The sequence below is a fragment of the Prinia subflava genome, chromosome 4 (genome assembly GCF_021018805.1).
Source record: "Prinia subflava isolate CZ2003 ecotype Zambia chromosome 4, Cam_Psub_1.2, whole genome shotgun sequence".
Taxonomy (NCBI): domain Eukaryota; kingdom Metazoa; phylum Chordata; class Aves; order Passeriformes; family Cisticolidae; genus Prinia; species Prinia subflava.
The window spans coordinates 48,433,620-48,451,312 of record NC_086250.1 but is presented as its reverse complement, the minus strand read 5'-3'; the positions used below and the strand labels follow the sequence as shown (position 1 = coordinate 48,451,312).

Genomic DNA, 17,693 nt, shown 5'->3' with positions numbered 1-17,693 from the left:
ATAACTATTGAAAAAAAAATGGCTGCTGTATTTGGTATTATTCAGAAACCAATAGTGGGCAGATGTCCCTAATTCCTTAATTTATACTTCTGGAAGTTGTTACTCAGGCAGCATGTATAATGTATAATGTGTAGTCTTTCCCAGCTCCAGCTCCAACCCCAGATTTATGCAATAGTTGGTGAATGCAGAGCTAAGTTTGGAAATGGATTATCACAATCTGACGTGAAGCAGAACTGAAATGATAAAGCTGATTGAAGAAGGCAAACCTTTCCTTAAAAAAAAATTCTCTGCATTCTCCTAGATTTCATCCTTAGCATTAACTAAAACAAGATTATATGGCAAAAATCTTTTTGTACCACCTCACATTTTGCAGATTAATCCTGGCTGATAATGAAAACTACCATCAAGCTAGCTGCAGGTAAAATAAAGTTTGCATGGCCATCATACTGGCATTTCAAAAGCACAGAATGAGTCTGATACTGTGACATTTAAAAGGCAAGAAATCCCACTTAGATGCTTTACTCGTACTTTGTGTCAATCATGCTACTTGGCACAGAGTAGAAGTGTTGTCAGGAATACTGTCTACATCCTGAGTGAAAAACAAAACTCCAAAAGTGCATGTGAGGGAGAGAAACTATAGAAATGAGGAAAAAATTCACTTACATTTATCCAAGATGGCTGTCGCTATTACTGTTGAAACTCTGCTATGGGCTGAGGTCACAAGACCCTGTAAGCTAAAATAGAGAAGCTTCAGCTGAGGGTAACTGAAGCTGCAGCACATTAAAATACATTTTAAGGTTATTGGTAATGACTGGAGTTTTAATTTCTTGATCTATTTTTCCCAAGGCACAAAAAGGGTCTTCTACTTTTTTGATCATTTTTCAAGCCTAGAGGGAAGAGATTTTTGGTATCATCCTCTACCTCACTATAAATGTCTATGTATGGTATATACCATACATGATATGAAAAGTATGATGGTTTCATTCGTGTGAATTTGGAGTTGCCACATTATTCACAAATGGAGAAAGCATACACAATTTACGCAGATTCTCCCAAACAAAACTAGAATAGAACGTTTATACAAAAACACATTACTATGTATATAGGAAATGTGAATTATATATAAAAAAGCTAGCTTTAAAATCTTCAAGAAGGTACTACAATGTACCACAGGGCTTTTATTCCTTCTGCAAAGATAATTTTTAAATTTTGTACCTCTGAGGAAGTCTGCTAATTTTTATAACTCAGAATTACCAAAATAACTTTAAAATATTTTTGTATGCATATGAATACTGTAGTTTGAAAATCTATTGCATCTTAACCTCGCAGGACTGAGATCAATTGTGTGATCTACTGGGAAGCTAGAACTTCTCTTAACCCATGATAAAAAAACCATACTGTGGACTTCAGTAAGGGGCAAGACACTGAATTTGTGACTAATTTTGGATCAGAAAATCTCTCTTCTGGCCCACAAATCACAATGCATTTGGAAGACTGACATGCAAAATTTAAAAAAAAAAAAAAAAGATAAAATATTATTACTGTTACTGTTAACAGCAGAGATTTGCAATAATAGAAGGAAAGAGACTAGTAAAGTTCAGTTGAGAAGGGTGCATGATTAACAACCCTGCAGTTTATTATCTGTACTAAGATTGCACATGATAGCTGACTATGTAAATACACACTTGTGGATGTTCATATATAAAAAGACATATGCAATGTGCAAAACCAAATTTCTAGAGCATGCCTCATAGGCTTTTCTATAACTGAAATCGACAAAAGGAATTCCAAGAACACAAGGAATGCAATGAATCTGAACTACAGAAATCTTGAAACAGTCAAGTAATAACAAAAGCACATATATTGTTTATATTTGATTTACGTTAAGGAATGACAAGTTGCCAAGAACTACAGCAAAGTGTGGAAGCTCTGTGCTTTCTGAGCAAACTTAGAAGAAAGAAATTCCCATCACAAAATATAGATGTTTACTGCATTTCTTGTGCAACCATAATGTGTTTAAAACAGATGAGATTGAGTAACAGATGAGAACTAAGGAACTACCAATATACTCAGTATTTTGATGCATTCAAAGAAACAGTGTGCACAGTTGCAGCTAGGAAATCCATTGAAACAGTTAAACATTATAAACGTTGCTAAAAATTTACCCTGGAAGTCATCATACTCCCAATAAACAAGGTGGTCAAACTTGTAATTTCAAAGATAAGCAATGAATGCAACACGATTCTAAGAGAAACAACCACCAGGAAAAATAAGAAAAATCTTCCGACAAAACAATGACTCCTGCATTTTATATTTTTAATAGAAAAAGACAGCAAATTTTCTTTGAATTCTCCCCAAAGAGTGGGAGAAGTGATGGCTAAAGCATTTGGGATAAAACACTAAATACTTTGTCTTTATCAAGCCCATTTCAGTACTTAGATGACTAGTGTGAAGTTTCATGTAGCCCATGTAGAATATTTCCTAGCCCTGATGCTATAGGATAGAAGCCGCATCCCCTGAGCATAATATCTCAACTAGAACTAGTTGTTTGCTTTCACTTAATGATGAACACCAAAAAAAAGAAAAACAACAAAAAACAAACCCACAAAAAGGACCACAAACTCACCCCCCCCTCCCCCGCAAAAAAAAGGAAAAAAAAAACCAAACTGGAACAGAATTAATACTTCTCTCCCTGAGCAGGGAGGCTGCCGTAACAGAATTTAGACAACCCTAACTGAGTGTGTTTGACTATGTAGAGTGTGGTCTAAATGTTTGAAGAGGTAAAACTCAATTGACAATAAGTACAGCTCATTCCATAGGCAGTAATTTATTTAGAAGAAATTAAAGAAAAAAAAACCAGAAGTAGTAATGGGGGATATTGCTCTACCAAATGCAAAAAGCCTGCACTACAATCTATATCTGAAATAGTCATCTGAAGTAATCAAAGGAGAAAAATAGGCATTTCTGTGACACAATTCATTAAATCCTAATTAGATGTCTAAATCAGATTGCATAATTTGTCTCTTAAAGCTCTGTTGACTATGTGTTGACAACAATGTGTTGACTAAAAGTGCCTTGACTATGAATGGTGACAAAAGGCCCTTGAGCCTGGACTATTAAGGTGAAAGGCAGAGACAAGGTGTAACCTTCTATTGTCTGGTGCAATAAAGCCTTCTTCCAAGAGACCAATTATCTAACATTGACTTCTCCTTAGTATGCACCTGCAGTAGTCATTTGTATTTATGTTAAATAGATGTAAAACCAGACTACTCTGTATTGACTTCACACATTCAGACAGCATCACATAGATGCAATGCCCTAAAACTATTTCCAGGCAAAAGTAAAACTGCCAGACACTTCGGTTTTTCTTCAGATATTGGAGGGTGCCTAATGAAGAACACTGCTGAAATCCTCAAGCATTTTGTTTTATCACTAGATGTGTGGGCATACCTATAGTACTCTACAGGCTGCGTAAAAAAACTCACCAACCAAGCAACCCTCAAATTCCCTTCTTTCACTTTAGTTTTGAAGAAAGAATCTCTGGTGAAATAAAACTATTAAAAATATTACAATCTACACGTGTGCACACAGAGAGAAATCAGCCAGAAAATCTTAGGTATGAACATTCATATTAAAAAAAAAATATTGAAAAAAATCGACATGATGTTTTAGGAAGCCAGAAAGCAGGCCGACTATGATTGCAATAGCTATTTAAGCAGAACTTTGGTTTGAATAAAGTTCCATAAATTTAAAAAGTACGTAAAATCAGATAAAGGGGAAATTTAAAATAATAAATAGTAAAAACATGTTTTTATTGTGGCTTATTATTAAGTTTTCTAATATTATGTACCCTTCAGCTTTACAGAGCTCATTAGATTAGATATGACAGTAGCCTAGGCCTCTTTAGAGATACATATTACAAACTTAGGCAGCCAGTAAAATAGCAATCATGATTTTGATAATCAATTTCAGAACTGAATTGAATTTCCAGAAATTATTTGAATGAAAATTAGCCCCCAGCTACATAGGGGTTGGTACACTTGGTTTAAATTAATCAGGTGGATAAAAATAAAAGAACTGAAAAAAACCCCCACTGTACTATTTTGTAAATATTTACAGATTAATTCAAATTTATAAACTAGGAAAATTAATCAGAAAGCAGATTGACAGCACCTCACACAACTGAGCAATCACCATAAATCCAGACAATGTATCAGATTTCATCAGAATAGAGGTCATGTTTTAAATGAAGGTAGAATTTGTAATGCATTATTCATCCATCTGAAAATATTACAAGGTGGGATACCTTTTTTATAGTTTATTACCATAGCATATTACAAAATGCATTTGTAAAATAAATGTTTAACTGATGAGTCTATGACAAGTCGTTAGAAAGCATATTATAAGATGCAAATATTGTTAAAATACGTGTGCATGTTTAATGCATGAGTTACAGTCATCAGGCATGGTAAAAATTGTCATAAAACTTAACAAATGATTGTAAGATATTTATAAATGGCATCTAAACATAAAGTGTGCACAGAGAAGTAAATGGAACTCAAATAAATTCTTGAATGAAGGCTCTTTTTTTCCCTTATCTTTTTACTCAGAAGAAATTAGGTGGGGTTTTTTTGTTTGGATACTGGTATACAATGTCTGAAATAAATTCTTCTTGCTAAGTTTCCAAGGGAGACTAAAACTTCCCCCTTCAGATGTGCAGGATAAAACTGAATAGACCTCCATTCACTCAGCACTGATTAGCCTTTACATATTTTTTCCCATGGAGAATTAAATGCACTGGATAAATCTGAATTATTACTTTTACAGACAAAATGTTGGAGGAGGCAAACTGTTGTAACTATATTATAACTCTTTGGATACTCATCAGAAAAAACTTCAACAGAGCAGGGGAGAAAACCTTACCTTTCAGATTTTGAGCATTTAATTAGTGATACTTAGTGATACTGATTTATATAAGCCTTGTATAGGCTATTATATTTTTTTCATAATTCAATATTGTACAGCAAAACATCTATCAGAGAAAAGGTATTTATGGGTTTTGGTATATCTGTAGAATACAATCAAGGCTTCTTCACCAGGATATTTCCCAGCTGATTACACAAACAAAGTTTGTCTTCTTGTAAGAGAAATTTGTGTATGTCTATGCGTCAAACTAAATGGCAAACAAGCTCCTGAAATAATGTCCTTACTCCCAACATCATTAGGTAATGGTCTAGGAAAATCAGAAAATGGACTGAGTGAGAGAGAGAGAGAGAGAGAGAGGGAGAGAAGGCAACTAGAGGGAGATACCAGTCACATCCTGCAAGCTTTTGTGCAGAGATTCCTTGGTACATGAAATCACTCATAATTACGGTACAGAACTTTAATGATTTCACTGTAACTAAATAATGCTATAAATCTCATTTAAATCTTCCAGGTTTCAGCTGCTGAAGAAGTTGATCTGCAGGTTCTAAAACACAGTGCAAGAGCATTAGCTGGATCTGAGAAGTCTGATTCTGTGATAAGAATGTTGACATTGTTCTCAACTTTCTTTGAAGTTTAACAAGATTCAATGCCTGGAAATAACCTAAACACATTCAAGATAGCAACAAAGCACTAATTTTGACAGAAAAAGCAAGGAAACCCCCCAAACTCTGCATGTTTTAAAACCTAAACGTATTAATCCATAGATTAAACATCTATTTTGAGCTTTTGAATACAAAGGGTCTTTGAGCCTCACATTGCTGGGAGAATGTAAAAGGGAAGGATCTCAAGTTTTTTATTCCGTCTTATCATCTCGCTCTGCCCACCTTTCATAACACACCTGGAGTGGGCACTCAGAACCCAGGCTATTGGGATCTGACTCAGTATCACCTATGCTCATACTCCTCTGGATGTAAACAATGTACTTAGAGGCCTGAATTTTGAGCTGATACTAAGATATGCAAAGACAGACCACATTTCAGTTAGAGGACATGGTGCAAGCATTACCAGCTGTAGTTTTACAAAATTTACTCTAGACCTATCTTACGAGGAAGCGCAAGTGATGACACACATCTGTGCAACACGTCAAAGAAACATTCTTCCCTTCTCATCTGTGGAACTGTGAAACACGCTCAGTTGAACATGATTTATTTTCCACACTGAAAGCCTTAGTGAAAGCACTAAAATAAGGCCCCAGATGCAGGCACACTCGGTGCAGTGCTATGATCCCCATGAGAACAGGGTGCTCCTGCTACCTGCATGTCATAGCTGGAGTCAAGAGAGCATTAAGTGCCTCAAAACGTCCCCACCCATGGTGGTATTTAGAGAACTTGTAGCTAATCTCTTTTTCTTGAAAGCCGTCACATGCAAGGCCCTCCACAAATTGTTTCTTCAGCTTTTCCAAATATAAAGGAACTTGCAAAGCACAACACTAAGTAATTTGAAGTCAACACTAAGTCATTCCTTCTAGTGCACATTTCTTGTTTCCTAAAGATGTGACCATTTGGTAAAACGATTGAGTAATCAGTTCTTGGAAAAGAGTGACTGTGTCAATGTTAAATTGAAGGTCAAGAGGACACTGCTCAGAAGTGTGAAAAATGCTGTGTAGGACACTTCCCCATCCTTCCAGAAATAGACTCGCTCCTGGATTTCTTTTTACACTGCTCCTAGTATTTAAATATACTTGTAAAAGTGGACAACTTTGAAATCAATTGAACAGAGGTAAAATCCCCAAATACAAGAGACAACAAAAACGGAACACATAACCAAATTATTAAATGTTCTCAAGTGACATTGGAAAAAGTTGATGACAATATGAGTATCACAAATAAAATTAGCAACAAATACTTTCTTTTTCATATGTTGGGCTTTTTTTCTTCAAGAAGTTATATGAAAAATACGAAAAAGTCAATATATACTGCTGCTGACTTGTTTAATAAAGAAAGTGGTCTTACCGGCATCTATACCTGTTGAGCAATTACAAATGCTAGAAATTATTAATTAGAAACATATAGAAATTTTCCAATGTATTTCTGCAGCTGACATTGCATCCTTTGTTAAGCAGATAGGCCAGAATGATTCAACAGAAACAAGGGAGCTAGCAGTCTGGTGATTGATGGGGAAATTTAATCAATTGGACAAACTGAAGAATATTTTCAGTTCTAAAGGACTATATACATTAAAATGAATTATTGCTCAAGTTAACAGGCCTTAAAGATAGCTGACATCAGACAGTGACAGTATGTCTTATTTCAAAGCCTAAAATATTTTGTTCCTACTTTTGCTTTCCCACTTTATTTTCATCTTCTTTACAATTAAATATTCAGTCAAGACAAGTGGCTTTTTTCCTGAAGTACTTGGCAGTTTATGATAGTCACACACATCAAGAAAAGACCCACCACTCTAAATGTGAACTGTCTGTAGTTTCATAGTTTAATACTACAGTACATAAGGTGATGAAACTCCAACAGAAAATGTGCATCATCCACCACAAACAAAGAAACTGCAATATGTTCAACTTGTAGTCTGGTATTGCTCAGATTCATAGAACTGGCACTCTTTGTGTACTTAGAAAAGAAATTTCTCACAGTAAGTAAAATAGGAATTTTCTTGAATTGTAGTTAGAAAGTGAAATAGAAACAAAGAATTTTATTATTTTGAGAATAATCAATATTTTGTAGTAATGTCTAGATATCCTGTCTTTGTGTGTTAGCACACATCTATATTTACATCTTCTGCTAAATTCTTCATTCTGTTGGTAGTTTATGAGTTTCTCGCACACTTACTTCTCAACAAACACAATTGTATGATTAGTTACAACTTCTTGTCAAGGATGTACAGAAGTGCAAAAGTATGTCCTTTAAAGAGTGTCTGCAAGGACAAGGGTTGAGTGTTCAGCTGATTAAAGAGACTAGCATACCTAAAGAAATTTTCTTTAGAGAAGAAAGTGTCTCATTTAAAAAGTATGAAATCCTAAAAGAAAAGAAAGTCCAAAGAAAAATGATGGTTGGAGAAATATCAGTAAGACTTAATGTCAAAGTTTTAGGACAAAAACTATACTGAAATAGATACATTATTCATGGCAAAGAGAAGGTAATACTGTGTCCTTTCTAAAAACAGGACAGTTTTTAGGGATTTTGGGATTGAAGTTTTAAACTTTATACCTCATGTCCCTCCTGACTGGACCATAATAGGGTTGTTAAGGATTGTATCCAACAAATCCTGGCATTCATCTTTTAGGGTCCTTGGCCTATCCTATCTGCTATTAATCTGATGAGATTTACACATTCTTTAATCAAGAACAGAAGACGTTCTGTGGAGTAGAAATCCAGTTTATGCACATGCACAGGCTACTCTAGTAACACAGGATACAGAAGAAAAAAAGAAAGAAAAAACCCCAACAAACCAGTAGATACAGTGCTTGGAATGCCAGAGATATGACTACTTTGGCAAACAGGACAAACAACAATTTTCTCAGACTTCTAGTCCAAGTTTGGAAAGACTGGAGTGAAAGGGGTCTGATACAAAGTCTCATGCTTTCCTCTGCTGCACAGCTCAGGTGAAATTCATAATTCAGGTAAAATCCTTCTCATTTAGACAACTAAAGGAGGATCACATTTATGGCAAGAATTCTGCAACGATATCAATGTACTTGCTCCAGGAAGAAGAGATTTAGGGCATAAAAAATAAGAGCTTTCTATGATTTTTTATGGAGACTGCAACAAATGCAATGCTCCAGGAATATGAACAATGAAGATGCTGTGGTATAATTTGCTTCCAGTAAAGTCTAGAGTCATAAAAGTGTACAACAGGAAAGGACTGAGACACTGAGATTAAAGCAGAAATACGCACTATAGAAGTAAGTTAAATATGAAAAGCCTCTATTCTGAGAAAAGACAATTCACAAGAATGTGCATACATATGCATATATTAAAATATAATTCACTTATCTGTACAAAGACAGCTCTAGTGTAGTTTGGGTAACTGATTTGGGTAAATAACCTGGTATCATGGTCTTGAGGAACCAAAGCTCCATCATTTTTTTCAAATGACAATCTTTCTCTATCCGCTCAAGATTAAGGGAATAAAGAAATTTCACAAACATTAAATCCAATCTTTTTCTTTTTTCCTAATCTAAGAAATTATGAGCATTATTAATATTAGAATTTCTGCTAATATTTTTAGAAATAATATAAATGACACTTGTAATTAGAATATATTTTATGTAGAAAATAAATTATCCTGGTTTTGAAATAATAGCTCACTGACAAAAACTATTATATAGAGCAGGCTCTCATGCAGATACTTATGAATAGATATGAAATCACATTTATCTGTAGCTTTCTAAGTAAAATTTGCTCACAGTTACATAAAGGCACAAGGTAGGTCTGAAATAGCTGGACTGTATAACAGAAGAAGAGAGAGAGCGAGAAAAAAAGTGCTCCTTCCTCAGGCTACCGAATGCTACTTTTGGATTAGAATGAAATATCCCAAATTCCACATAATATAATCAGATCACAGACCAAAACAAAATTGGTATGATAATGTTTTTGTCTGCACACTTCTCAATTTTTGTAAATCTTGATTGTTTCCTTCTACTGCAGACCAAGGGAAGATGTGCTTGTTATAAGAAGATACAGCTTGTTTCCTCTACCACAATGTGATTACGCTTAGAAAAATTGGTGCAGTTACATGATCGGTGCAAGCAGTTAAAATACATACTCCTTCAATATGTATCATATTAACCAGTACCATCTTTCTTCTACCACTATGGCATTTGCATACTTACTATTCTGCTTTCCTTTGAAACGCCTCAAAGTCATCTCTAATCTTTACAAGGCTAAATAAGTTTTCTGGTTATCTTTAAATTTTGAAACACGCAATATTCTTCATCCCACTTTCCAGCTCATTAATAAATATATTAAACAATGGTATTTAATGTACAGGTCAGGAGGAGACAGAAACGTTAACCTTTTGCCATGCTGAAAATTGACAATATACGCATACTCCATCTTCTGTCTCTTGTTTCTAACCTATGATGGAACTTCAACTTTCACCTAGAACTATTCAGTTTTCTTAATAAATCACTCATGAAGGACTGTGTGGACAGTGTCAAAGGCTTTTTGAATGTCCTTTGTATCATCTCTTTTGGTCTCACCTTAAAATAAAAGCATTATTTTTGAGACATGTACAAATATTTCTTGTAGAATGAAAATACTGGAGTCTTATTAAATGTGATGGAGATATGTGTGCTCTGCAATTTCAGTAAACTGAGACCACATAAGAAGAGCATGGTTTGCCCTGTGAAAGGGCAGACTACGAAAAACAGCTGAATCAGTAATGCAGAAAAATGAATTATAAGGCCATATTTTTCCTGTTGGAATGAAGAACTTCAATGCTCACGGTAAATCACACAGGTGATGGAAGACTTGGAACCAGTGGCAGCAGCAGTAACGTGAGAATCGCTGCAAGTGCACAAAGATTCCCTGGGAGTCACTGCAAGTGCACCAAGGCTCCCAGGATGCTGACCAGGACCGTGCTGTCAGCACTGCACAGACACTGAGGGAGATGACAGTCCTGTGCACGACGAGAGATGACAGTGACAGACTGATAGGAAATACCTGTCATGATAGCAGGCAATATATGCTAAGCTCTCTATACATAGACTGGAGAAGTCTGAATGACTGACTTGGAGGAGGATAATGAGGTACTTCACAGTCATTACAGGCAGCACAGGAGAGAGTACAATAGGGCTTATCTGAAAATCAAAAAGTAGAAAATTAATGGCAATTTTTTTTCTACTTTATGAAGAATAATGGATATCGTGAAGTCAGACGGTGGAGGACTATAAAACTGAAAACAAACTGCCTCTATTTGATGCTTTGAAGGGAAACTGGGGAAAGAGAAATGTTAGGAAAATCTTTGGGGAGCACTGGGAGCAATGAGACAAGATGACATTTTTCATCTGCTGAAAAGAGGTCAGTTGTGGTATTTGAAATGTGGAGAACCTGCATGAGAGTTTCAGCTCAGTCCACAGCTTAAGAAGCTCCTAGTATGGTTGAGATAGGAAAGATACTCAAATTCCAGATGTTTATGTTTCAAGCTTAAGACAACTAACGTGCTGATAGAGTTGACAGTGATGAAGAAAAAATGTGAAATTGGAAAGATTATTCCTGTTGGTCCTGAAGTTAATGTCTAAGCATAAACAGCCTGGTATGAGGAAGATGGGATGAGTTGTCTCTGCATGGACTTTCGGTTCTTTTGGTGGTTGTATGTAGATTTGGGTTTTGGGGGGTGCTTGTTTGTTTGTAGGTTTGGGGTTTGGGTTTTTTTGGTTTATTTTGGTTTGTTTTGGTTTTTGTTTGTTTTGTTTTTTCTTTTTATTTAGTGTTTTTATAGAGTAAATGTATCTGGAGTGCAAATCCCAAAGAGGATGATTACAGTTCTCATTTATATCAGCTATAATAACACTTCTCTGATGAAAATGGCAAAGAAACATTTAGAAGGATAAAAATAAAGCTAGGAAAGTGTAGGATGGAACTGGGAGAAGAGAAACTCCTTACAATTATTGAGAATAGCACACCCACTGAGCTCACACACTGGCTAAGGGATGAAGAAGTTAATGTCTGAGCAAAAGAAGTCAATTAAAGAAAGGAGCAGCTTCAACTATGTAAGACTTCAAAAATTTTTAACAGTTTTTTCTGCTTTTATCATGAAATAATTTTTTTCATAGTGCTTTTTGTGGCAATTCTCTTATCACAGCAGAAATAATTTAATTTTCTTAAAAATTAAAGAAGTCCAGCAGAAGGGTACAGTTGACAAATCTGTTGTAATTAGTGGCACTGCCATCATCCAAAAAACTGAGTGATAAAAAGTGAGAGAACCTGTCATATCCAAGAGTCTGTCTTTGGACACTTGCTGGTAAAAGTCACTTTCATTTGCAATGGGTGAACAGGTTATGCATAAAAAAAGACAGACTTTTTTTCTTGTCGACTGCTCAGTATGAAGTGTTAGTTTCTCAGCAGAAAACAGAAGTAAGTTGCCAGTGATCCTTGAAGCTAAAAGTTTCCATTTGCAAGTACAGAGACCTGTTTTACCTGCACCATCTGAGAGAAATACGATACAAATGTCTCCAAAACAGTTACTGATGTATGGTATTTGGATTATGGAGGTGGCAAGGTATTTGATGCAACCTAACAACTCTCACGTTTGTGTAAACATGTATTTAAATACCTATCAAACAGATTCTTAGTGTTCTGCTTAGTGGTCAAGAAATACAGCAACTGTTAAGAACAGGAACTGAATTACACTTCTTTTTTGAAGAGGCAAGGGCAATATGTATTTATTGCTTTGCCAATGACATGTGATGATGTTTGAAATATATACAATTGCTCTAAGACACCACCCAGTTTTGTTTGCTTGTTATTTCCTAGCACTACATCAAAGGTATTCTAATGCAGCTGAAACGAAATGTGGGAATACCATTAACACAAATTCTGACAGATTTTTTAAATTTTTGGCATTTTCTTTTTTGTGACTGCTATACTGTACTCAGAAATACTAAGAATTGGGTAATAATGGTGGGAATAGGTCCCAACAAACGAAAACTGACCAACAAGTCAACCAAGCCCATGGTAAAGTTCATAACTGTGTTAAGCATAAACAAGAGTTAATGGAAAGTGTATTGTACAGAATGCAGAGCTAATTTCAGAGTAAACTGTAAATGAAAACTCAAATGGCTCTAAAGTGTTCCAAGAATGAGCAAAAGCCTAGTGACAGAAACAAAGGATCAATATAAACCCCTAAATCCTTACTTCTATGTTTTTTTGATGTGGAAAGCAATATCATTTAGAGAACTTAAAATGGGTCTTGCACATGCTGAAGAATCTGTGATTCAGAAAATAACTAAGGAAAAATCGAAATCCTATGTAGATTAGTCTGTAGACCTTTTTTTTTCTGATTAATACTGTTTTTGTTTAATCTTGCTACTTGTCTTATTACTCTAGCATTGTGTTTTGAACCTAAATGCTAAGATCCTTGATATTTTATCATAACAATCACTACTTATTTTGTAATTATAACATTTCAGTGTTTCAACTGGCATTCTAAGCCACCTCTTAGATAACAACTTATGTTGTTTCAAGCCTATATTTTTCTAAAATCATCTTGCTTTCTTAAATCATTGGAGAACCCTTTCAAAACAATAAATGGAGAGAGTGAGTAATTGTCCTTCAAAGTTCACAGGAGGCATGTGGCTCAACACATTCTTCTCTGTGTACTCTTACCTATCAGCCTGTTCAGAATATGGTTCCAAGTCAACACAAAATTGAATATTAAGTGAGCAAAGCCTACATATTATTACATTCCATAAGTTTAAACTATATCAGCAAGTGATTTTCCTTACATTAAAACAAACAAACAAACAAACCCAAAAAACAACAACAAAAAACCCCACAAAAAAAAAAAAAAAAAAAAAAGAGTTTCATCCAGAAAAGCAATGGAAATTAACAACAGACGAAATGTAATATTCAATAAAACCATTATTATATAAAAATTTCTTCTTTTTTTTAGAAATATTAAACTGATAAATATTTTACATTTTAGAACAGCCAAGTCCCATTTGCTCTTTTCATGGTATATTGGACAGTATTTGTTTTACTAATTCACATTATGTAATTGACAACACTAAGGCATGTCTGTACCACATGAGGATGTAGACAGGCTTAGAGGCTTACAAGTGTAGATGTGGATTACTGTTTACAGCTGATATACAGCTGAACAAAAAAAATAATTTATATGAAAAGGTAGCCGGTCATCCTCAGATATTCCCCTTCAAGTATTCTATATAAAATATAGAATTCTATATTTATTCAGGTATTCGATAGAGAACTCCAGTCAATAAGATACCAAATGCTCCTCATCCAGCTTCTGTTCATTCATTTGTTGGTTTCCACAAGAATTAAAAAGAAGGGAAAAAAACCAAACTAATGCACCAGATATTCAGCCATAGATCATAATTTGAAAGGCAAAAAAATTATTAAGTAACTAGTAAACCTAGCTATAATTTAGCAAAATACATATTTTAGGTAAGGTTCTAATAATCAAAGTAACGTAGCTGTATACAAAAGACCAAAACATGAAAAAAATATTTGTATTGGATACAATAGTAATCTTCAGATGCTATAAATGGATAAAACTCACTGCTTGCTCGATATAAATTACATTGCTGACAACAAAGTGCATCTGAGAGAAAAGAAGCCACTTTGCCATCAAGTGATGATTTTTATTTGCAGCAGGAGGGAGAATGCCTCTGGAAAAGCATTCCATTGAATTTTTTGTTGTTGCAGTCTACGCTTGAGCTGGCTGTTCAGGGGAACTGTTCTCAAATATTGTACTGACACAAAATGAAATGCTGACAAAAACTTCTGCACAGTGTGATATTCCTTACCTGAGATATATGGTGAGCTAACACAGAGGTGATATTTGAAATAATGGACTAGGTCATCCTGGGCTTAAAAAGACAGAATTAGAGAAACTCTGCACTGGTTTTGTCCACTAAATGGTTTGCTGAGGGTCTTGCACAAAAGTATTACCTAAGGTTGCAGGACAAGAACACACATAGGAAGTTTTTAAAAGTATCTCTCTTCCTGTTGCAAACTCCAAAGAAGACAATCTGACCTCAAAAAGACTCAAAAAGGAGTGCCAGTTTATGAGGAAAAAAGGCACGAGGAACTGTGTATGAAGAATTTATTCTAGAACTTCAGAAACCTCACTTACCTCATGATTTTTAAAAACTTCTCTTTGTATTCATGCAAATGGTACTTCCTGAATTACAGCTTATTTGTGCTTTGTAACATAGACATTGAAGGGAGTTTGTGTACATTTTCAATATATTTTCTGCAGTCCAAAATAAGCATTCTCCATTTTTAATGGAAATTCCCCTTCTACAAGAAATTAACAAAGCCAAAATTACAAAAAACCAAAATATGTAAAGGATGTCTCTAAGACTTCCAATGAAGCTGCTTGAAATGTTAAATAAAAAATATTCACAAGACAAGCATCTCTAGGCAAATCTACCAAATAATAATAATAAAAAAATTCAAGTTTTAAATGCTGTCTTTAACCTCAGAGACATTCTTCACATGAACATCCACATTTTCTATTAAATTGCTACTTTTAGACAGTACTCTGTGTAGTATGATCCTCTTAATCCACAATTCAGGACTGATAATCATTCTTTCCTTTGTACATTTCTAGGGATCTGTTGAAATGCTTGACTGCCTAAACTACAGTAATTTCCTTTATGCAGTTGTAAATTAAATTTTGTAGAAGTGGAGAGTGATTTAAAAAAAATAAATTTCCTTTTAAGAAACTTAATACAGCAAAGAAAATTCAAGAGGTACAGACATTCATAGCTCTGCAGCTACACAGGGAGACAGAACAAAACAAGGAGTGACAATTTTACAATTGTATTATATGTACTTTCCTCACCCAAGCTGACACATAATGCAGAATATTTTACATAAACACAGAGCTCATGTTGTTTTTATCTTGGAATACTTCTTTCTCATCTTTTGAATATACCAATAAAGAATTTTGACTGATTTATAAATATTTCTCCCTGCTTATCCGTCACTTTCCTCAGAAAAACACAATTTGTTTACTTTATATTCTGTCAGTTCAAACAGTGTCAAAGAGACTAAGTCCAGTAAAATAAATAATACATTCCCTGGAAAAAGGACATGACCAAAAAATAAACTTGAATAAAAGAAGCTGTAGGACTAAAAACCAAACAAAAAACAAACCAAACCAAACACAAGCAAAAATCCACAAACAAATAAACCAACCCAAAACCCAAAAAAACCCAAGCCAACCTGTGACCTTACTATTAAGTTCATTAGAGAGCACTGAAAAGAAAAAAGATCACAATTTCAGGCAAAAACTTAGAGAATGTAGCAACTATAATTACTTGCAATATTACACAATGTGATTGAAGTATATATGTAGAAAATTTGGGTTTGAAAGTACCTCTTTATCACTTAATGATTTACCCGTAGAAGTCTTTACCAAACATTTTTACAGATGGGGAACACCGAATTGGTAGCAGTCCACCAAAGATGCTGAAAATAATGATTTGGATTCTCTGACAAGTTGTCCAGATAAAAGTTCTGCTTTAGATGTGTTTTCACGCAGATTTTGGAAATGAGTATATAAAATTTCATTCCTAGTTTTACCTGTGCTTCACACATTTGTGTGGATGTTTATAAGGAGGTCCAGCCACTAGATATGCCGAGACCCTGAAGTTGTAAACCAAAACCAAACACAAGTCGTTGTTTATTCCCCACATAGACCTTGTCTTTATTACCTGGTTATTCTTGATAGAGCTGAACAAGATCTTTCAAAGAGATGGCAATGATATCACCAAGGGCTATAATTTGAGCTGCAGTTTCTCTCCAACACAAATGAAACTTGTCCCTATTTCACAACACATTACACAGAGATAGTGGTTGAAGTCAGGCTAACAACTTAACACTGATGGCCTGTTTTTATGTAGTTTTCTTGAAACATGAATGGAGGAAAGAAAACTCGTTATTCTTTTATTTCTAAAATTTTTCTTACAATCTGAACTCTCCCTTACAGGTCCTAAAAAACAGAGTTGTTTAATTTCTGCATTTTCAAATGCACTTTGACAGTTAAAGAGCATATCATATTGAGAACAATCTATATTTAGACAGGAAAGAAAAAGACAAATAGATCTATCATGTAACTCCACATTTTTCTAGCAGCAATATATAAACCACAAGTTTGCTATGTGAATACTGAATTCATTTATTTTCACATGGAAACTTCATCCAATTGTCAAACTGATCAATTTCTGAGTTCCTCCCTGCCACTGGATTCCTTTCAACTTGCTATAGATCCTGAAGGATCATCAGTTTGGAAAGCTAATATGGGAAAGTACCAGTGTTTGAAGATCCTCTTTTCTACTTCACCATAACATAATAAAAAAGTCCCCAAATTTAAAAAGGTCAGCTATTATTTTCATTTGAACAGCAGTGCTAAATGTCAAAGTGGTTGGCATTAAGTAAGCTTGTAAAGTGACTATTTAAAGCACCCATGTATGTGCCAATATAAGCACTTGAGACAGATAATCTGAAAGAACAGAGAAGAAAGTACTTGATTTACTATGAAGACTTCTGAAAAACCCCTCCTTCAAGGATTCAGTTATAATCCCACAGATACAGTAATTAAACGCACTTCATGTGAAGTTGATCTGGCACTGATATACTCTTGCACAAGGTGGCTTTGCACTCGATTATTGTGCAAAAAACAATTATTTGCCCTTAAATCACCTTCATGCATCAAGTAATGGCATTTCCATTTTACGGATGGGAAAACTGAATCACAGAATGGCTTGCTCAAAATTGTCACATTAGCAGCATTGGACAACAAAATTCAGAAGAGAAATCCACTTGGTGAGTATGTGGCTCATGTGAATGCTGAGCTGTTCAATTTTAGACAAGCAAAATGAAAAAGGTGATGAATTTTAACTGTTAAAAGACTCCAGGACATATGTAACTCTGTTTTACACCAGTAACAGGAATATTCATAAATTAAAAATTAAGAATATCTCAAGAGCTTACTAAATCAGGACTACAGGGCTGTTGTCAGAGAATCAAGTTCTGGGCATCCAGTACACCTTGTCAATA

General features: G+C 34.7%; 1 protein-coding gene across 7 annotated transcripts in view; it reads right to left on the bottom strand.

Annotated features, from left to right (window-relative positions):
- FOXP2 (forkhead box P2) overlaps window positions 1-17,693 on the bottom strand; it is a 411,548-nt gene that overhangs the window by 84,606 nt on the left and 309,249 nt on the right. The window contains exon 3 of one of the 7 annotated variants that reach the window (XM_063396703.1): window positions 664-734. The exons of the other annotated variants lie outside the window; for them this stretch is intronic. The gene's annotated coding sequence lies outside the window, so the exon portion shown is untranslated. The remainder of the gene's footprint in view (window positions 1-663; window positions 735-17,693) is intronic. 7 annotated transcript variants of the gene reach the window in all.